The following is a 22,742-nucleotide window of genomic DNA, read 5'->3' on the forward strand; positions in this document are numbered from 1 at the left end:
CTTTCGCGTGGCCACTACTGTACGGAGCATGTTAAATAGCCCCAAGATAATCATTATAATAACCGTACGGATGTGTCCCATTTACTTCTCCACGACAGAGGTAAAAACAACTATACTTTAAGAGAACTGAGCATAAGCCGATTTGAAATTCAGAAAACAGATAACATATTTTTTTGGCAAGATTGTATTTCGCACCCCTCCCTCCCCCGCATTTGCCACCCTAGATTGTTTCAACTGAAATTCGTAGCAATACCCCTGCAGCTAACAAAGTTTTCTGAGTAAAGGTAGGCCACAGAAAGCAGCTAAACTTCACATTATTTGGCCACAGTATAATTTTGACCTTCATTCGCGGAACAGTGCCAAAAATTAGGCTTCACTGCTGATTTTTTGGTTCATACGTAGCATCTTTTGATCACTTCCGGCACTTTGGCAATTATGTGGCGAGCCAGACAAAAGCCCATAAAACTGACAAAAAGAAGTAATGCCGAACTAAATGACCCCTTGCAGCAAAACCGTTCTACGCGCAAATCAGGCCCCCTGGGATCGCCAATCTTGTGCAGAGTTAACCATTTCTCTCACTTGCTACCTGGGATGTGGGCATGTTGCGCAATTTCTGCTCAATGTGTCCCCCCAAAAAGATATGTTCGCGCACGTAGACAGCTGGACCAGAACCAGTTGGTTCGGACGGCCGACGTTGGAAAGACCAGGACTGCAGACCTCCCGCACATATATTTGGTCAAGTACAACTGCAACCGGTGCGACTACTACCAGGGACCCTTCGTCCTCTCGCAAAGCGAGGATCTCAAGCCAGGGTCTTGCCCCGAGTGCCACAGCCTTGGCACCTTCACTGTCAAGAGGAAACAGGTGAGACGGGGTATCATCTGCTAGCTGCTAGTACCTTATTGATTTCCCGAACCTTCCCTCCAATAGTTCTGGGTTCCCAAGAATTAACAATTGGCAAGGTTACAGAAACCTACTCAAAGCCGGATTTCTCAGCAGTGTATCACTCGGGGCAGATACTGCGCACCTAGTGCCAACTAGGGCGCAGGATATGACAGTGTCACCAAGCAACATAAAATGGACAAATCAATTACCCAGCTTAGGCTGCTTTTGCGGCGCAAACTTCGTGAGGTTCTGGAGCACTTGAAAGAACACCAGTTGCTGTCGGAAAACTCGAACTGCGAGATAAGGGGAAATGCTACACAAAACACACCTTCGTATATGTTGAAGTGAAATGCTTTTATCTGATTTGTCTTCATCCTTTCACAGTGTTTCCCTGGAGGTCGTCAGACAGATGCAACCCTGGCACCACATCGTACATCTTTTCTAACGAGTGATGTCGAAGAATATTCTAGTGAATGTTTCCCTAGGTGTGAATACAGAACAAGGTTCCACCATACTAGCGCATTTCAAATGTCAGATCCGCAGCATTGGGGGACGTATTTTCGTACAGCGCCTATCAATGATCAGACTGATAGATTATTCAAGATAGAATCGAAAGACTATCAAAACGCTTATACAAATTTGCTAAGCACAACATCCACTCAAGCTGGTACTTTGTACAGTCCGTGGCAGCATGCTCAATATAAGTCAATATTTCATCCAACGCCTAAAGCACCAAAAATAACCCATGAGCCGGCACATTTATATGATTTGTTGCTCGCCTATAAAACAACTGCTTGTATAAGAGTGGAAAGGAACTTCAATGAAATTAAATTTGCTGCTAAAAGATTAGAAGTGTATTGTGAAAATGAGTATCCTTGTGTTATGGTAAAAATACAAGATTTCGAAAATGTTTTCACAGAAACAGGACGCTTATGCGAGATAGCTATGGCTTATTTTGTTGGTATAGCTAACAAGGTTGCACATTCAAAAAACATTCTTATTGAATTAGTGATTAGGGAGAGTTTCGGTCATAACATTCCAAGTGTTTCAACCATAATTACTTGCTTTAGGATTAATATTGGCATGACGCCGAAAATCTACACAGAAGTGTTAGTTCAGAGTCTCATTGAATTAAATGATATGTTTCTTGATCCGCTTTTGAATTCGACATTTGAAATAAATTTAAATAGAACGCAGATAAATAGCCATAACGAAGGAGTTACCATGTATAATAACCACCAGAAAGGCACGGACAAACCGCAGTCAGTTGGTATGTGGTCCGAAAATGAAAGTTTATTGAAGGTTTTAAATAAGGTTGGGCACTCTAGCGGAGACAAAGTGTGTAGTCAAATTATAAAACCAAGAAAGAATGTTGATTTGCTAGCAAATTACGTATCTGAAGAATTAGATCAACCGCAACCAAATTTCGTTAGCCCTCTTGATAAACTTTTGGGACAATTATCATATTCTGATAAAGTAGTTTTAAACGTTCCTGAAAATGATTACAAGAAGGTATCAATGCAGGCATATTCAGGCGAAGAAAACCACGCACTTAAAGAAGATTTTGTATTCTGGCGTATTATGCATGACGTGGTATTAGCTTTTGATGTAGAATGTGGACATGAATTGTTTGAAGCGATAGAAACCCATAAGTTGTTTGGTCTATACAAGATGCTTGAGAAAGAAAACTTGAACTTTATCAGAAACAGCGGTTATCAAGAAGCTCAAGATGGGTGTGGAAGTGATAGCGATTGCGAAATACCGGGTAGCCCAACCTTCTATTCCAGAAAGGTCACGGTAGCTACTGGCATGAGGGCAATTAATTTGGCTCATTTTGTGTCAGTATACCGGTTACGACAACAAGGCTTTACACCAGAGACAGATGCTGATAAAATGTATTTTGAAACAAAAAATGCTGTCAAAACAGTACGTGACATTTTTACCGATTTAGCTTCAGATAATAACACTCAAGAACCCCAGGGCAACGCATCAATAAGATACATTGATTTGAACCACTGCGTTCCTACTGGTGCTGAGCCTCTAAACTTAAAAGATATTCTGTGTAAAACATCAGGAAATGATATTGTCGTTCTTGATTACACAAGTGCTAATACAGAGAGAATAAATACATATGTAAAGATATTCATTAAAAAAGTCCAAGTCGTAATTTTGGTAAGTAGTGGACTTAAACACGAGCAACTTGGAGCTGACATGAACCCTTACGGTACTATTAGAATAGTTGCAAAGGACCGTGGTATACTTATTGAGTTATATTCTCTATTGAAAAATGTGTTGGAACTGACAAAAGAGGTTTTGGTTAAAGAGTTACACTGCATAAGGAAAGCCTACAAGAATGCTGGAGCTGTTGTGACTAATGCGGCAATTTATAAAGAAATGTACAGAAAGTTAGGGAGTGACGAAACCAGGTAAAATATGCCTTCAGTATCTAAGCAACCGAAATAGCAGTGCGCACCTATATTGCGTTTTATAATTGGTGAATACAAAGGTAAGGTTACATGCAAACTTTGAGGAGTTCATCTTCATGGTGCTGTCGTAGAATATTACTAACATCATGTTGATTTATCATGTGAATCTGGTTAAACAACTACTGTTGATTTCTAGAAAACAATTAATTAGGTACTGAAATTGAGCAGGCGTATTTATTATTAAAAATTATTTATTTCAAAAGCCAATTTATCCGGAAATTAACAGACGATGTTTTATTTCCGCTAATGAATTTGAAAGTACAGAAATATTATCTTGGTGTTAAAGACAAAATTGAATATTGATGCTCATAGAAAGTTGCAATCGAAACAAATAATTACTGAGGAAATGTTCGTTTTTTGGTGTCGTATTAATAATGGTGCCAATAAATTACTTCCAAATCGTAGTTAAACTTTTCAAAACATTTTCTTGAATACACTTGAAAAAACAATATCCACAGTGTAAATATATTATTAATTGATTCCCCACAAAGTAGATTGGATTGTAAAGAGTTACATATATAGCAGAACATATAAATTGTATATGCTCAGAAAGTTGATTTTAAGATAAGGACAAGACGACAATTAATATGTTTATTAATTAGGATTAATCCAAATTTTTAGTACGATGTAAAATTACATGAAACAAACCTCAAAAATCTACCCATCAGTCACTAAATTTATATTTAGCAAGCGACAGAATATTTTCTAGACAACTCAGGTTTAACATAATCATTGCACATAACTTTCATTGAAAAAATAGGGAGCGTCTAAGTTTTGAATGATTAAACTGGAAGCTTCTCACAAATTATTTGTAGTAACTTCAGATCAAGTTTTGTGGATGCATTTTGTTTCTTCGCTGATTTATAATTTGGCATTGTTGTCATTTACGAGAAGCATCTCAAGTAACAGATACTTGAGATGCTTGTCGTATCAGCTTCACAGATAGCACAGTAAGAAACAAACCCTCAATGAGCGCGATCAAGAGCAATTACCAAATGCCACTCGCGAGTCGAGTCATTGAAATGCTTTTTCTTGCTACGCAAAGTATCCTATGACACATATTTTTGTCGACTGAGTCCTCACATTGGAGGATTGTGCTATGTTATCTACATACTTGTTATCTTACAATGTCCAGTACTTGCAGAGGGTAGCGGCCGTCAAACTTTATATTGGAAGTTTTTTTCCGGTACCCTGGGCGCCAATTGTTTGATGAAATAAAATTTAAGTTCAAGTTCTTTGTTCTCAGAACATCTCTCGTCTACTCTCTCTCTCTCTCTCTCTCTGTCTCTCTCTCTCTCTCTATATATAGATATATATATAGGGTGTTTATTTTTATTCTTTCAGATTTGTTTTAAAAAAAGCCGTGAAAGCTATACTATGTGGTTTGCGCAGGTGAGTTATACGGCAAGGGAGACATAGTATAGGGAGATAGTCGCGACTATCAGTCGGCTAATTAAGTACGATGTTTTAATTAACTTAACAATTACTAGTGCAAATAGTCATATAGTTCCATTTAGAAACTCGCTGAGCATCATCGAAAACCACTAAATCAACTTTTTTAGAAAGATATAACGCCGGGGCAGCATTTTACGTCATTCTGTGAAAACGCTCCATTTGGACGCGTTTCTAGATTTCGGTTTCTTATGGGAGCGCATCTTTGTGCCCGCGGTCCTGCTCACCTGTCGTCGTGGCGCAAAGCCACCTCCTCGCCTCCCTCGTAGAATGGAGGCAAGTAGGGCGCACGTTTGTTGCGCGCCTCAGCCACTGGCTAGGAGGACCGCGGGCGCGTAGATACGCTCCCATAAGAAACCGAAATCTAGAAACGCGTCCAAATGGAACGTTTTTACAGAACGCCGTAAAGTGCTGCCCCGGCATTAAATACTTCTAAAAAAAGTTGATTTAATGGTTTTCGATGATGCTCAGCAAGTTTCTAATTGGAACAATATGGCTATTTGCACTAATTAAAAGTTAATTAACAAATTTTACTAAACTAGCCGAATGATAGTTGCGAATATCTCCCTATACTATGTCCTCCTGGCCATATAACTCACCTGCACAAACCGCATAAGTGTAGCTTTCACTTTTTTTAAACAAATCTGAAATAATAAAAAAAATGTATGTATATATATATATATATATATATATTGTCACGAAGGACAAGTGATGAGGCGGCGAATAACGGAGTAAACTGAACGTTTAATCGGGCGAATTTGTGCCCAAAAAGTAAAAGGAGAAAGAAAGATAACAACAGAGCGTCGCGGGCGTCGAAGGCGGCGAAGCAGCAAGATCGAACGCTGAGGCGAAACTGACTCGACAAGGTCGCGGGCGGCCTCTTATCTAAGGTGAGTCACTATATCGAAGATTGGGCGGAGAAGGTTCGAGCGTAGCGCGCTCGGGGCGAGAATGAACACGCACTTTCTGGAACAACAAAAGCAGGGATAAACGAGAGAAGTTACGTCTGGAACAAGAATAAACGAGAACTTTCTAGAGGTTCGTGATGGAGCGTTGCTTTCTCAGCCCTGCGCGCGGCAAAATATATATATATATATATATATATATATATATATATATATATATATATATATATATATATATATATATAGGGTGTTTTTTTTAAGCATAACAAATTTGTTTAAAAAAAGCCGTGAAAGTTACACTTATGCCGCTTGTGGAGGTGAGTTATACCGCCCGGGGGACAAATTATAGGGGGCTAATCGTAACGATCAGTCGGCAGATTAATTAAAATTTAATAACTAACAGTTTAATTAATGAAAATCGACATATGGTTCCAATTAGAAACTTGCTCAACGTCATCGAAAACCACGAAATCAGTCATTTTCAGAAAGACTTTGAGCGAGTGAGAAGCGTAGTAGTGCACTAAAGTTACCACTCGTGGAGCAGGTACAAGGCTGGGGCTACATAAGAGACGGAAAAATCGCGCGGCCGCCTTATCGCAACCACTAGCTTTGTACCTGCTCCACGAGTGGTAACTTTAGTGCACTACTACGCTTCTCACTCGCTCAAAGTCTTTCTGAAAATTACTGATTTAGTGGTTTTCGATGACGCTGAGCAAGTTTTTAACTGGAACCATATGTCTATTTTCATTATTTAAAAGTTAATTAACAAATTTTATTTAATTAGCCGACTGATCGTTACGATTAGCCCCATATATTATGTCCCCCTGGCCGTATAACTCACCTCCACAAGCGGCATAAGTATAACTTTCACGGCTTTTTTAATACAAATATGTTAAGCTTAAAAAAAACACCCTGTATATATATATATATATATATATATATATATATATATATATATATATATATAAAGAGTGACGAATGTTGACAAATGCTTCCGTTGATATATGGGCAAAAGTGATGTGCGCAGACACAGCAGCCGTAGGATGAAAAGAATAACATTCTAATTTAATGGCGAAAAAAGTCACGCAAGAAAAAAGGGTGAAGTGCCGAAAAAAAGTTGTATTAGTTTACGGGAATAATGAAGACTAGGCACAAGAGCGCTAATGACGCGGGAAAGAAACTTCTAAACAGGACGGAGTAAAAGTCAAAGTTAACACACAAGAACTTACACAAATAAATTGTTAAATGAAAAATAAAATAAAGAATTGAAAATAAAAAATGTATAAAAAATAAGAAAAGGGCCTGACGTCCGTCGACGTTTCGGCAGTGGCACTGCCTTCTTCAGGACGGGAGCCCACATGGCGTGGTAGGTTAGTTTTATAAAATATCTAGGGAGAGGGTTAGTTAACGCGAAAGTTCGAAGGGGTTTGTAGGGTAAGGGAAGCACGGGGGGGACGAGTCCAATTTTGTCGCGATGAGGGAGGCGGTTCTGGGTTTTTTTCACAGGTGCGCTGGTGGTATGGAGGAGCTCGTAGGGAAGGGGAACACAGAGGGCAAAGTCCAATCTTGACGCGATGAGGCATGACAATTGTAGGTTCTGTTCGCCGGTGCGTTGGTAGCAGAAGGAGCTTGCCGGGAGAGGAAGCGCCAGGGGGTATGAGTCCACTTTTGTCGCGGTGAGGGATTAAGGTTGTGGATTTTGTTCGGAAGCTGCCCTCCCGGGTAACTACGGTGCAGTGAGTGAGTCGTAGCGTCCTTGAGTGACCGAGTCGTCTGGGGCCCTCTTTCTCCTTGTCCCCGAGGGCTGGTACGTCCAGACCCAAGAAGGAAGAAAAAGGAGAGAAAAAAAGGAATTAAGTAGGGCGGGGATGTCGCGGCAGGTGGTCGTTTAAGCTGTGTATGGTTGACAGAGTGCCCAAATCTTTGTTAATTTTGCACTGGAATTTATGAATTAGGAATGACTCGCGAATTTCTCTATTTGTTTGACTTTTGAAGCCACTCTGTATGATGACTAATTTTGCCTCCGTTATTACATGTCTATTCTGGTTAAAGTGTTTGGATACTGGAAGGTCGGGTTTGCACCTAACGTCGGACTTATGGCCGTTGTATCTTTGACGAAACGTGGATTTGGTTTGTCCAATGTACTGCTCTTTACATTTGTGACATTCAATAAGGTATATTACATTGTCCGAGTCACAGTCGACATCGCTGCTAATCGTTTGACGGAAGTGCGAATTGGTGCTAGATACAATATTAGTGGAAAGCATTTGACGGCATATCTTGCAAGGAGATTTTCCGCATGGTTTACATCCCGTTGGTTTTGAATGACTTTGTTTATTTAGTTTTGCATGCACGAGATTGTCACGAATGTTTCGAGGTCGTCTAAAAACCGCTCTGGGCGCGTCGGGGAATATTTCTTTAAGTTTAGTCGATTGCTCTATCAAGTACTGATGTTTCTTTAAGATCGAGCGGATGGCAGGGAGGTTATTACTGTAGGTAAGTGTGAGGTTCACAGGATTTTTGGGGGCATTTCGCGTGGTGTCCGGAGAAAGTATTAAATTACGATCTTTTGCACGTGCCTTGTCTATCGCGTTATCCACTAAGGCCGTTGGGTATTCACGTCCCCGGAACGCCTCCCTGAGTTGTTCTAAATTTCTGTCTAGATCGTCATCGTTTGAGCAGATTCGGCGGCATCGGAGGGCCTGGCTATAAGGGATGGCTGTTTTGAAATGTCGGGGGTGCGAGCTTTTGAACGAGAGATATTGCTGTGAATCGGTTGGTTTTCGGAAGAGTGTGGTGCTTAATACACCATCTACGAGTTTCACAGAGACATCCAAGAAGTTGATACTTGTGAGGGAATAAGAGCTTGTGAATTTTATAGTAGGATGAAACTGGTTAAAATTTTTAATGAAACAAAGTAGATCGATAAGGCCGTGCAGCCAAATTATAAATATGTCGTCAATATATCGTTTGTACAAGAGAGGAGTTAGCGCGCATTGTCCCAAGAAACTGTTCTCCAAAACTCCCATGAATACGTTCGCGTAGTTTGGCGCCATTTTTGTACCCATTGCTGTGCCATTAGTTTGGAGATAATGGTTGTCGTCAAATTCGAAATGATTAAAGTTTAGTATTAAATCCAAAAGTTTAGAGAGAGTCTCGGAGCTGACAAGCTTGTCTTTTTTGCGGTTGTATGCGGAAGCGGTGGCCTGAATGCCGTCGGCATGTGGTATGTTGGTGTAGAGTGAGGATACATCCAAGGTTACCAATAGCGCGTTTGGGGGAAAGTCGACATTAGAAATGAGATTTAGAAAGTGTGTCGTGTCTTTGATGTATGAGTTAAAAGTTTCGGGGAGATCTTTAATGAGGTAATCTACAAAATTTGATAAGTTTTCAGTCACAGTGCTATTCGACGAGACAATAGGTCGGCCTGGATTTCCTGGTTTGTGAATTTTGGGTAAAAGATAAAAGCGTCCTGGTTTGCAGTCGGTGGGAGTGAGGAAGCTTAAGAGGTGGTCGTCTATTTTGTTCTCTTTGTGCAAGCGCCTTAGGACCCGGGCGATGGTAGCTGCATAGTTAGCAGTCGGATCAGAAGTTAGGGCGGTATAAAAGTTTTGGTCACTGAGTTGACGCAGGGCTTCTGTTTTATACATGGCGGAATCCATTACGACTGTGGCCCCTCCCTTGTCCGCCGGCTTGATCACAATGTCGTTCCTTTGTTGAAGGTTCTCCAAACTTTTTTTCTCGTCGGGTTTTAGGTTACTTTTTTTACCATTCGAGTCTTTGCGTCTACAATGCATTAAAACATATTTTTGAATTCCCCTTACGTATAGGTCTAGATTCGGATCTTTGCTGGCGAATGGTGTAAAGTCGCTGGATTTTCTGAAGGGATGGATAGGGCGAGAGGAGACATTTCCATGAAAGTGCTCCCGAAGGCGGAGATTTCGAGCGAAATTATGTAGGTCGAGGTGCATTTGATATTCATTTACATGATTATTGTCTGGACAGAAGGAAAGTCCCTTTCTTAATAGATTTATATCTGAGTGAGAGAGCTCAACTGATGATAAATTTACCACGGTGTTATCAATGATGCCGGATGCATTAAGCATACCGGTAGGTTCGCTCTGGCTTAGGGTAGGGGGCTCTGTGTCGGGTGACCGTCGTCGGATATCGGTTATCCCTTCCTCTCCGCGGGCTTGACAAGTCTCTTGCAGGGTGTCTGGATCGGGTGATTCTAGATCGATATGGTCGCGGGAAAACTTTTTGGATACTCTTACATGTAATGAATGGGACTTTTTGGTGATGAAGCTAGCTAATTCATGCTTGTGCTTTTCCGAAAGTGGCATGCTTTTGGACAGTTCCTCCTCCTCTTGGCCTAAGGAGGTTATATTAGATTTACATTGGGCAATTAGGATTTTGACTAAATCATTAGAAGTCCTCGAGAGCGACGCGCTCCATTGCGATGCACGTGCGGGATCAAGTGGAAAGTTTGGAAGAGCGGATATTTTAAGGCCCCTAGGGTAACTCTCGTTCTGGGAGTATCGTGATAATGACATGAGATGGTTTTCATAACTAATGCGTTTTCCAATTATTCTGCGGAGGCGAAAGAAATGCTGATTAGGAGCGTTTAGGTTAGGTTTAGCGGGCGGAGAGTATGAAAAGGGTTCACCGGATGGCAGTCAGTTCGGCCGCTGGTTGCCGTGGGGCCGGATTCGGCGTGGCTGGGTGCGACGTGGCTGGGTGCGACGTGGCTGGCCGCGCCGGGCCTCCGTGTGCTGCATCAGTGTAGCCTCCCCGAGCGTTGGCCAGTGCACATCCGGCGCCGAGGCTCCTTGAGGTCTCGGTGTCTGCCGCAGGAGGCATGGGAACAGCGCCTTGAGGTTTCGGCTCATGATGTGTACTCCGGCGAAGCTGGGATGGAGGCCATCCGCAGCCAGGACCCGGGGGAGTCCGCACGCCTGCAGGTTGTGCGTGTAAAAAAACAGGCCGGGTGTGGACATGCAAATGTCCGTCAGCTGCCGGTTGAAGATTCCGGCTTGGTGGTTGAAGGCATCCGTGAAATGCCTGTTAGGAAAATGGAGATGGCGGTTAATGATCCGGGGCAGGACGTGGCTGCAGACGACCAGTTGGATGCCTGGTCTTGTTTGGATGTGGTGCAGCAGGTCGAGGTAGTGTTGACGGACGGCCTGAGGATCCTTAGAAGCTAGGTCATTAGTGGCGACGTGCAGAATGACGATTCGAACGCTTGGCGGCAGTAGGTCGACTTCTTGGTGGAAGTCCGGGATGTAACCGCCGCTGACGGAGACAAACATGGTCGGGAATTGGCAGCAGGAGAGGTCAAACCTAGTATGAAGATACTTCACTTGTGAGTCGCCTAGGACGGCGACAGTCGGCGAGTAGTGCGGGTACATCCTGGTAGGTCGCTGATGTCTGCTCTGGACAGGAAGCATTGTTAGTATATAAAGAGTGACGAATGTTGACAAATGCTTCCGTTGATATATGGGCAAAAGTGATGTGCGCAGACACAGCAGCCGTAAGGATGAAAATAATAAAATTCTAATTTAATGGCGAAAAAAGTCACGCAAGAAAAAAGGGTGAAGTGCCGAAAAAAAGTAGTATTAGTTTACGGGAATAATGAAGACTAGGCACAAGAGCGCTAATGACGCGGGAAAGAAACTTCTAAACAGGACGGAGTAAAAGTCAAAGTTAACACACAAGAACTTACAAAAATAAATTGTTAAATGAAAAATAAAATAAAGAATTGAAAATAAAAAATGTATAAAAAATAAGAAAAGGGCCTGACGTCCGTCGACGTTTCGGCAGTGGCACTGCCTTCTTCAGGACGGGAGCCCACATGGCGTGGTAGGTTAGTTTTATGAAATATCTAGGGAGAGGGTTAGTTAACGCGAAAGTTCGAAGGGGTTTGTAGGGTAAGGGAAGCACGGGGGGGACGAGTCCAATTTTGTCGCGATGAGGGAGGCGGTTCTGGGTTTTTTTCACAGGTGCGCTGGTGGTATGGAGGAGCTCGTAGGGAAGGGGAACACAGAGGGCAAAGTCCAATCTTGACGCGATGAGGCATGACAATTGTAGGTTCTGTATATATATATATATATATATATATATATATATATATATATATATATATATACATATTTTACTACACTTTTCTGCCTAATAAGATTTCGTTGATACCATTGACCAATAGAAGAGCAGAGCGCGACTTATTTTTTCTGTACAAAATTGTAAATGGAGTATTTGACAATGCTTCGCTTTTACGTGATGTAAACATTCATGTAGCTCGTCGTTCCACTAAGACATGCAGTACTTTCAGCATTCACACCGTTTGTAAACCATCTCCTCTGTCACGGATACAATCTCTGTTTATCAATATTGAAAATGCCGACCTTCATATATACAGTGACATTAAGTTGTTCAGGGACCAACTGAAAGTTCTTGTTGCCGAACTTTATATATTGTTTGTTTGTTGCCTTGTGTTTGAAAGCTGCAATTGTTTTTTTTTTTTTTCTGCTCATATTTATATATTTGTGCACCAAAGATGCATGCATGGTTGTTTTGGGCCACGTAAGATAAAATAAATAAATAAAGAAAATAAGAGTAATATATATCAGAATTCATTTATAAATTAAAATTAATATTCATAATTCATTTATAAATGTAATACGCTAGAACCGAAGGGCCTTATTATTCCTAACGGAACAGTGCCGTTTCTTTACCTTGATAGTTAATGTAGATATTTTCTCGGTGCCGCACTGTGTTTTTCTTTTATTTTCTCCTTTTGTTTCTCGCTTGATATATTATTACGACTCGAGCGAATATTTTAACAAATGATCAAGAAATTATGACCCAGTTATTTATGGCTTCACGCCCACCACATGTCCCAAAACTGGTTTTACCTAGAATATTTATTAATAATTTGTTTTAACAATATAATAACGGGTTCTGTCTTTTTAGTTTATGTATTTATTTATTTATTCAAAATAGCCCACAGGACTGTCGTCATTACATGAGGGGGGGACTGTGCAGTCTTCTGATTAACATGGATAAGGAATGGCAGAGAGCAGGCCGACTCCATACAAACTATAATACACAATTGCGCGCATCAGAATGAACCAAAACATTTGCACAGCGGGGTGACTAAAGCACATAATGACACAAAATAATAATATTGCACACATCCATTAACATCTGCAGTAATGCAAAATATAGATGCAATGCCCAGTTCACAAGGAAAGAACATCGTTACACATTTTTAATTAGCTAAAATATATGTGGTCAAGTCTGAACGAAGAAGTGTTTGATCGGAAAGTGAAACAATGACCTCGGATAGAATTTTCGAACTTGGTGGTACGTGGCAGGGAAGAATTGTTGAATGAAAATGATGTCCCAAAGATGCGTTTCAAACTCTTAGTGTTACAAATACGTGATTCCTTGTTCAGCGATTTGAGATGCAAGAACCAAGATCTACCGGGGCTGTAGCATAATCGGTGAATTAAGCATAGCAGAGAAATGTTACATCCAGTTTCCAGTAGGCAGATAGAATAATTTCGCTTTATTAGTGGCACGCTGTCGAAACGCGAATATGATGAAGAAATGAAGCGGGCAGCTCGGTTTTGAATGAATTCTATTTGAATAATAAGGTAGTTCCGGTGAGGGGCCCAGTTAGCGGTGGCGTACTCTAATTTCGGGCGAACAAAGGTTTCATAGGATAATTTGCGGAGGTGAGAGGGCGCAGATTTCAGATTGCGTTTCAAGTAACCGTGGGTACGAGACGCTTTCGCGGTTATCCTCTTAATATGGGAAACCCAAGAAAGATTAGAAGTTAGTTCAACACAGAGGTACTGATAGGAAGAAACAGCAACGATGGGAGAATCGTTGAGTGGATATGCGAAGTCTGAATTTTGGCGTTTACGAGCGAAGGAAGCAAGTCAACATTTTGCTGATTTAAGAGTCATTCGCCATTCGTGGCACCAGTTAACTACCCGATCAATATAACTTTTGAAATGTAAGTGGTCGTCGAGGTTGTTGATCTTTCTGTACAGTACACAATCGTCAGCAAAAAGACGTACACAGGATGTTATTGCCTGCAGAAGGTCATTAATGTATATTAGAAATAGAAGAGGGCCAAGGACAGTACCTTGCTGCACCCCGGAGGTTAAGCATATTTAGTAAATATATTTTCACGTCGTAAGTAGTTTTCTTTTTAGACTTATTTTTCTTCACGTTGCGATTATATACCCATGAAAGGGGTCGAAGTTCATTGAGAGTTTTAACGAACGGAGAAAGGACCTGTCAGGTTCTGAAACATTGCCTGCCTTGTCAAGACCATTCGGTCATGCCACATTATGGAAGAAAGCTCAGAACAAGGACGAGTTTCTCAATGCTGTTAAACAAATAGCTAAACATCTAAAGGAGGAATGCACAACTAAAGAATCAGGCAGGCCGAAATTACGTTTATAGAAAACTGCGCGGGGCCGCACCTAGTGCAACGTGTTGCAATTTTGGCTGCGGTCAGCGGCAGCAGTAGCGAAGGACGTTGTACTCTTTAGGCACGGCGAGGGACTCGCGACACACAAAACAAATGCACTTTAATGCATTCTCAATAAAGAAGTACCTCTATGTCCACTCGTGATTGATCTTCTGGCCCTCCGGATCGATTTTCCTCTTCTTTGGAAGGAAACTCGTATTCCACGAGCAACAAGGGTCTTTCAACGAACGCAGGAACCCATCTGGTATTTTTCCTCTTTTGTATGGTACTGCATTGTTCATGTGGATGGATGGATGAATGTTAATGGCTATACCCTTTGTAACGGTCGGTAGCTTGCGCCGCCTAGCCTAAGTCTAAAAAGACAAACATGATTTCTCCCGCCCTTCTGAGCCAATTTTCTCCCCGTAAGTATCCTAACAGAAAGACAGAGGTTTGATAGCCTCCATGGTAAAAGAGGGGAGGGGATCTGTTGAGAGAGAGCAAGAAGTTTTCGTGTTTCGTGTACAGACATGCTGAGACACAACCACACAATGGACAGGGACGGCTCACGCGCTGTTTTATTGTGGTCAGCGGGATTGGTGGAGGGGAAAAATTTGAACTGAGAGCTCGTAGTTCCTCCGCCGAAAACTGAGAAAAGTAGGTCAGAGGCAGACATGTACGTAACGCGTTACAAGTAACGAGTTACCTAGTTACTATTTTCGGCAACGGGTAACGTATTTAGTTACTTTTTTTAGAAAAGGAACGAGTAACACTATTTAATTACTTTGAAGGCCAAGTAACGAGTAACGCTTTCTCGTTACTTTTGAGGAGTAACGTGTACAACACCGCTTAAACGGCCTTATTTTCATTCTATCCCGAGTATGCCTCTATCACGACAAAGGCAGATGGGCAACCCAAAAAACAACTAAACAGTATGACAGTACAGCAACGTATAATCGTTGAAAGCGTAAGTCGAACAGTTCGACTGACGTGTCCAGCGATAAACGTTGCTGTGCTCAGCTCTACAGCTAAGAATGTCATCCACCCAGCGAACACAATGGGGTTCGTTGGTTGAAGATTCTAGAACCGGGTACGGGCCGAATGTAAACCCGGAGGTTGCGAACGCGGGAAGGCACAGAACACATTACCCGCTGTCCTCAACGGAGGCGCAGTTCTCGAAGATTCACCAGCTCTTCCTGAAGCACAACACTGCCCTTCCTTCAAGCGTGACGGTAGAACGACGCTTCAGCGTCGCCGGAGATGTATTTTCAAGGAAGCGGGGAAACATAACTGATGAAGACTCCGAGAGGCAGCTGCTGCTTAAGTGCAACGACTTCTAAAAAGAAAACAATAAACATTGAAACAAAAGCAGTTGTGTGTTTGATCGTCAACGTAACGTGAAAAGTAATTCGTTACTTTTGAGGTAACTCACGCGTTCCTTTTGAGAGTCGCTAACGAGTAAAGGTATTTAGTTATTTTTTGGGGGTAACGTGTACATGTCTGGTCAGAGGTTTTTACTGCTGCTTGCCAAGCGGAGCGGGCGCTCGGTGGATGGAATGGCATAATAGCGAGTTTTAGAAGACCGTGTTTCCCGCTCCGCTAAGCCCCTCCGCTACCCGGAACTCTACAGCCAAGGCCATCGGCGCGTAGCCGCAGTGGCGGTTTCTTCGTAGCGGTGGGCTAGCGGAGGGGGAAACACGGCCTACTAAAACTCCCTAATAAGCAACTTTCTGCACCGAGCCGGGTCGCGGGCCGCTAGAAAAGCGCGCGCAGGCCGCGTGCTTCCCGCGGATTGTATATTGTGCACCCCTGATCTAGAGTAAGGTTGCAACTCGTTTTAACGGTGCTTTTCAGTCACATTAAACGTTCTCTTGAACTTTTGTAGCAAGATATTTTACGTAATTTTATCTTATTCCGCACGGTGTATAGAAGCTGGCTTTCTCTTTCTAAAAAAAACAATAAATTAATATCAGTAGGTTGCATTTAGTGTTTTTCGATGATGCTGAGCAATTTTCTAATTGAAACCATTCCCTTAAACACAATATTAAAAAAGTTAATTGCACAAAAATATTTAACAACTTAATTATTCCGGACTTTAATAATTTTCCTAAATGGGCCCCTGGCCCAGGACCAAAACGCCACAAGCCTTTTTTTGCTGCGATGAGTAGTTTTCGCAGGAGCGATTTGGCCTGCGTTCTCTGAAACACCCTATATATATATTGTTGAGACGTTGATAAAGGAGATTTAATAGAAGATAGGAGGAAAATGCGACCAGTGTGAATGGCGGTACAGCATTGAAGAAACGCTCGTGCCGAGCGCGCGCTTGGTAATACCCCTGCCTGTCTGTCCGTGCCACTTCTTCTTCCTTGCAATATCCCCCCGGTGTTGTAAGCGCCGGTCATCCGGCGCGTTTAGATTATGAGTCTTGGCTGTAATAGGGCTTCATGCGGCTGATGTGCACCACGTCGGAGGACTTGGAGCGAAGGTCGCGGTGCGGCGTAACGGGCTCGACTTCATAATTGGTTGGGGAGAGCTGTGGGATGACACGAAAAGGGCCAACAAACTGTTTGAGAAACTTCTCGCACTTGCCCGGTGCTCGCCGGGGAGACCACAAGAGGACTTCGTCACCTATGTTACAGGCAGTGGGGAGGTGGCGGTCGTCATAGCGTAGTTTTTGTTGTTGCTGGGATTTAATGGTGCGGATCCGGGCAAACTGACGGGCGTCTTCTGCTCTGGAGACAATCTCCTCTGCGTACGGTTGCATGAAGTTGTCAGGTCGGTAGGGTAAGATCGTCTCAAGGGGTGTTAGGGGTTCGGATGCATAGAGCAAGTAGTACGGAGAGTGTCCGGTGGTAGATTGTCGTGCAGTATTGTATGCATAGGTTACGTAAGGGAGGATGATGTCCCGATTGTCGTGATGATTGGCGACGTACATTGAAACCATGTCAGCGATAGTATGGTTGAAGCGCTCTGTTAATTCATTTGTTTGTGGGTGGTAGGCTGTTGTAACGCTGTGAACAGTCGAAGAAAGGCGGAGGACGTCTTCGAGCACGTTGGATAGAAAAGGAGTGCCTCGATCGGTGATTATGTATTGTGGAGCTCCATGGCGCAGCAGTATCGAGTGGATAAAAAAGTTTGCGACTTCGTGGGCGGTAGCGGCGGGAACGGAGGCCGTCTCGACGTAGCGTGTTAAATGCTCAATCGCAACAAGTGTCCACTTGTTGTTGCGAGTGGATTGGGGAAAGGGACCAAGGAAGTCAATTCCGATGCGTTCAAATGGGCGGTCTGGTTGGGGAAGGGGTTGTAGGCAACCTGGAGGCTTTGTGGTAGGACGTTTCTTGGCCTAGCAGTGGTGGCACGCTCGAACGTACTTGCTGATGCTGCGGGTCATGCCGGTCCAAAAGTAACTGCCTCGGATGCGAAAGTAAGTTTTAGAAAATCCAAGGTGGCCAGCTGTAGGGTCGTCATGGTGTGCTTGGATAAGATCCTTTTGTAGTCGGCGGGGAATCACTAAAAGCCATGGCCTTCCTTGTTATGTGTCGTAGTTTCGCCTATAAAAAATACCATCTCTGAGTTGAAAAAGGCGGGCACGGCGCTGAATTTGCACAGCAGGATGCGGCAAAGCACCTTCAAGGCATTGAATAATGGGGTGCAATAAGGAATCGAACCGTTGCTCTTCTGCAATGTTGACGGAGCTCAGGACAGCAGTTGTGTCTTCGTGGGTGGAGGGGTTTGAACATTGCGACCCATGGGGAAGGGGGCATCTGGAAAGGCTGTCAGCATCAAGGTGTCGTTTTCCAGATTTGTAATGAATCGTGTAGTTATAGTGTTGGAGTTTCAGGGACCAACGTCCGAGTCTTCCTGAAGAGTCTTTTAGGGTGGCTAACCAGCATAGGGCGTGATGATCGGTTACAATAGTGAAGTGTGTGCCGTATAGGTAGGGAAGAAACTTCGAGATCGCCCACACAACGGCCAAGCACTCGCGTTCAGTTATGGTATAGTTACGTTCACTTTTCGTTAATGTGCGGCTGGCGTAGGCGATTACTCGCTGGACACCGGAAATGTTCTGGGCCAGTACGGCGCCGAGGTCATGGCCACTGGCGTCTGTACGTATCTCAGTGTCAGAGCCAGGAACGAAGTGACCGAGCACTGGGACAGTCGTTAGGGCGGTTTTCAGGGCTTGAAAAGCATCGCTTTAAGGGCGATTCCATTGGAAAGCGGTGTTGTTACGGCGTAGCGTGTTGAGAGGTTCAGCGATGTGGGAGAATGCGGGTATAAATTTTCTGAAGTATGTGCAAAGGCCGAGAAAGGACCGAAGGTCGACCGAAGGTCTTTTAAATTTTTCGGAGATGGAAATTCGGAAACAGCTTGTAATTTAGATGGGTCAGGGCGGATGCCATCTGCACTAATGATATGACCGAGGACCTGAATTTGGCGAGCTGCAAATATACATTTTTTTTGTGTTTAGTTGCAAATTGGTTGTGAGAAAGCAATTCAGCACTTCTTCTAGCCTGCGCAAGTGCTCGTTGAATGAGGCGGAGAAAACAATTACGTCGTCGAGGTAACAAAGGCAGGTTCTCCACATGAGACCCCATAGCACAGTGTCCATCATGCGTTCGAATGTGGCAGGCGCATTGGACAGGCCAAACGGCATCACATTAAACTGGTATAGGCCGGAGGGTGTAACGAAAGCAGTCCATAGAAGAAAAGAATGATGATCCCTGAAGAGTGTCGAGGGTGTCGTCGATTCTAGGTAAGGGATAGACGTCTTTAGTGGTGATCTTGTTAAGTCGACGGTAATCTACAGAAAATCGCCATGATCCGTCTTTTTTTTTTTTTTTTTTTGGTGAGAACAACAGGGGCCGATTATGGGCTGAATGAAGGCTCGATTATGTTTGTTTGGAGCATATCCCTGACGTGATCGTCGACGGCCTTACGTTCGGTGGGTGAAATTCTATAAGGGCGGCTTCGAATGGGAGATGCTGTGCCGGTGTCAATGTGATGAGAGACTACCGAAGTTTGAGCTAGAGAGCGGCTATTAAAATCAAAGAATTGTTCATACGAAACAAGAAGCTTTGTTTGGGCGTATTTCTGGTGAGTAGGCCATTTTAGCAACTTGTGCGGCGGTGCTTTGGGCAGCTGACGGTAGTCTCGTAGGTGTAAGTTCGGAGAGCGTTGCAAGCGTGGTATATGAATGAGATGTTAGAGTGGCCAAACGTGCACTCCGGGGAACAATTGGCGACTCAGTAGATGTGTTGGTGACGAAAAGAGAAACTTGTCCTTGAGTTGCTGTGGCGATGCAGTAGGGAAGAATAACTGGCTTTTTTGCGACAAAGCTGGCGATGGGTTCAATGAAACCAGTGGTGCTTTCGAATGGACGGTCTGGCAGGAGTGTGATAGCAATAGCGGAAAGGGGGGGCAAGAGGTAATCGTCGTCGGTGTGAAGCAAAATGGGTGAATTTTCGTACACGTCGTAACTAGTCTGTTGAGTGTTCAAATGAAGTTCGCGGCTGGCGCAGTCAATGAATGCCTCGGTGGCCGACAAAAATCCCATCCCAAAATGACGTCGACGACACAATTAGCAAGTACAGTAAACAAAATGATATAGGAAGTGCCTCCGATAGAAATAGGGATGGTGCAGTAGCCAAGAGGTTGCACAAGTTCACTGTTTCCCATCCGTAGAAAATGTCCAGCGGGTGGAGAGGTGAGCACTTTGTATAAACGGCGGCGAAGCTGATTAGAAATGCAGGATTTTTCAGCACCTGTGTCAACTAATGCTAAAAGTTTTTCTTCTCCAATGTAGACGGTAATAGTTGTAGGGCCAAGGCAAGGAGGATTTAGGACCGGAGACGGTAGTGCATCCTGACCTCCATCGTTAAGGCAGGCTGCGCTGCTTAGTTTGACGACGGAAGTGCGGTAGTAGCGTCATTGAACGGCGAGACGGAGCGGTTTCGTCGAGGATAGGGGGAGGGTGATCGACCACGTCGGAATTCAGCAGCTGGAAAGGAACGTGTGTTGCGATGGTTGTCAAAATTGCGGCGGTCGCTGGAACTGCCGTGGTTGTCGAAATTTCGGCGCGTGTCATGGTCGTCAGAATGTCGAGTTTGATTCTGTGGGATGCGACTGTAGGCTTCGACATTCATGCGGCGTCGGCAGTAGCGGATGATATGACCTGGGGCGTGACAGTAGAAGCATATCGGACGCTGATCTTGAGTGCGCCATTCCTCTGTCCGCCGTGGTCATAGGTAGCGTGTGGATGGAATTGAGGCGTTATGAGAAGTTTGCAGAGCGCAAATGTGTGGTGCGGAGTGCTGTAAAGAGCAGATGGGTGGTGAGGAGGTCGATGGTGCCATGCATGTGGGAGACGACGAAGAAATAGGACGAAGGGCAGCACGAAGTTCGTCTTTGATTACCTGTTCAATCTTAGGCGCCTCGGGTTGCGAGATTAAAGAATTGGCTGAGAGGCGCAGGGATCCCAAGAAGTCGCGTAGTTCGTCTCGAATTATTCGCCTGATGAGATTGGGAAGGTCAGTGTCGGCAGTTGTAGTTGAAACTTCAGGGAACCGTTCAAATCCGGTGTTGGAGATCCGACCACTTTGAAGGTCTTCATAATGCTTGCATTCTGCAATGAGCTGCTGCACGGTCTGAGGTGACCTGGGTGCGACGATGGAAAACAGCTCTTGGGATAATCCTTTGAAGAGGTGCTTGATTTTTTCGTCCTCCGGCATAGCTGCGTTGACACGTCCGCAAAGGCGAAGGACGTCCTCGATGTAGGACGTCGATGTTTCGGAGGGGGCTTGGTACCTCCTGGAGAGTTTGTCCCGCGCTTGTTGTCTTCTGCGTTCAGGTGTACCGAAGACGTCTGCGAAGGCGGTTTTGAACGCATCTCAGGAATTAATTTCTTCCTCGTGATTGTCGTACCAATGGAGTGCAGTCCCCTTGAGGAAAAATACGACGTTGGCGAGTTTGATGGTGTCGTCCCAACGGTTGTGTTGGCTCACCCGGTCGTAATTTTTGAGCCAGTCCAGAACGTCAGCGTCGGCTGAACCGGTGAAATCCTGGGGGTCACGTTGGCGAGTTTTGACCGTTGAAGTGTTGGTGGGGCGCTGGTCTCTTACATTCCCGTTATCGTCGTTCATGGTTGTGACAGTTGACCGTCCGCCGCGCAGCTCCAGGTCGGAATTACCAGATGATCAGGTTGGGGATCGCTAGAGCACCTCCACGAAGTGTTGAGACGTTGATGAAGGAGATTTAATAGAAGATAGGAGGAAAATGTGGCCAGTATGAATGGCGGTACAGCATTCAAGAAGCGCCCGTGCCGAGCGCGCGCTTGGTAAATCTCCTGCCTGTCTGTCCGTGCCACTTCTTCTTCCTTACAATATATATATATATATATATATATATTCGAAACTTTTTGAAACGTATGCTTTTTTTCTTCATTATTTGAAATGAAGTTGCCCATTTGATGTCACGTGACCTGACGTCACATGACCTATACATCAATTCAGTTTTCCAGCTATATTTAGTGGGAAATTGGATGTCACGTATTATGATACTTATACAACAATTTAGTTTCCACACAAAATTTTGCAAAAAAAAATTTGACGTCACGGGACCGGTTGTCACGTGACCGATACACCGATTCAGCTTTATAATAAATTCCAATTCACCCGGCCACTGATTTTTTTCCTTCTTTACGGCTATTGTTTTTTCCGCAACATTTGACCAACAAAAAGTGCTGTTGCTCTCGCAGGTCGGGGGCGCAACACTCTCGCACTCCAAGTGAGGTAAAACCGAACGTGTTAAAAACAATGCCGTTCGCTGGAAGGAAGGCACTGACGGTCCGAGGCTTTTTTTCTTTTTGATCATTCCTCGTACGGAAGCAGGGATAGCCGGAAACTTTGTTGGCACTGCCTCTTTCGCAGAGCAACTTTCCGTGGGGTGCTTACGAGGACGTGGCCCTTGTAGGCGGCTTTTCGCAATTTTTTCAGAAACATTGACTCAAAATGTCACTCGCAGTCGAAGTCTGTCGACTGCAGTAGGTGGTCTTACCGTGCGATCGCATCACACCATACTTTTTTTGCGGTTCTCTTCTTTGGGAGTAGCAAAGACGGGTAGCTTCTCCGTTCCCGCCTTGTATCCCACATTGCAGAGTTGCAGGAGGCACTTGTCCGACATTTCCGGCGACTTCCGGAAGCCGAAACTGGCCAGCAACGAAACGATAACCACGGAAAACTGCGCAGCGTTGCAGCCAGGCGCACGCCATCGCCCGTTCCCGCCACGAAAAAACGGCCTCGGCGTTGGTGGCGCGACCTGGTGGAAGGAAAGAAAATCGCATACTATCCTTCGCCAAGGCCGCTCTATGGCGGAGGCACAGCGTTACGCCACTTGAAGTATTTCTATCACCGTGACCTATACTATACAAGGCTGTATATTGTGTTCTAAAAAAAATTAAAACGATTATTTCTTAAATACTGCATTCCATGCATTAGCAAACTTCAAAAATAAAAATCTGTCAACTTTTTTATTTTT

General features: G+C 44.0%; 1 pseudogene; it reads right to left on the reverse strand.

Moving 5' to 3' along the window:
* Positions 1-19,412: 19,412 nt before the first annotated feature.
* Positions 19,413-22,388, reverse strand: LOC120844399 (annotated as a pseudogene).
* Positions 22,389-22,742: the final 354 nt, after the last annotated feature.

The sequence above is a fragment of the Ixodes scapularis genome, unplaced genomic scaffold (assembly GCF_016920785.2).
Source record: "Ixodes scapularis isolate PalLabHiFi unplaced genomic scaffold, ASM1692078v2 PGA_scaffold3__209_contigs__length_174095766, whole genome shotgun sequence".
Classification (NCBI taxonomy): Eukaryota; Metazoa; Arthropoda; class Arachnida; order Ixodida; family Ixodidae; genus Ixodes; species Ixodes scapularis.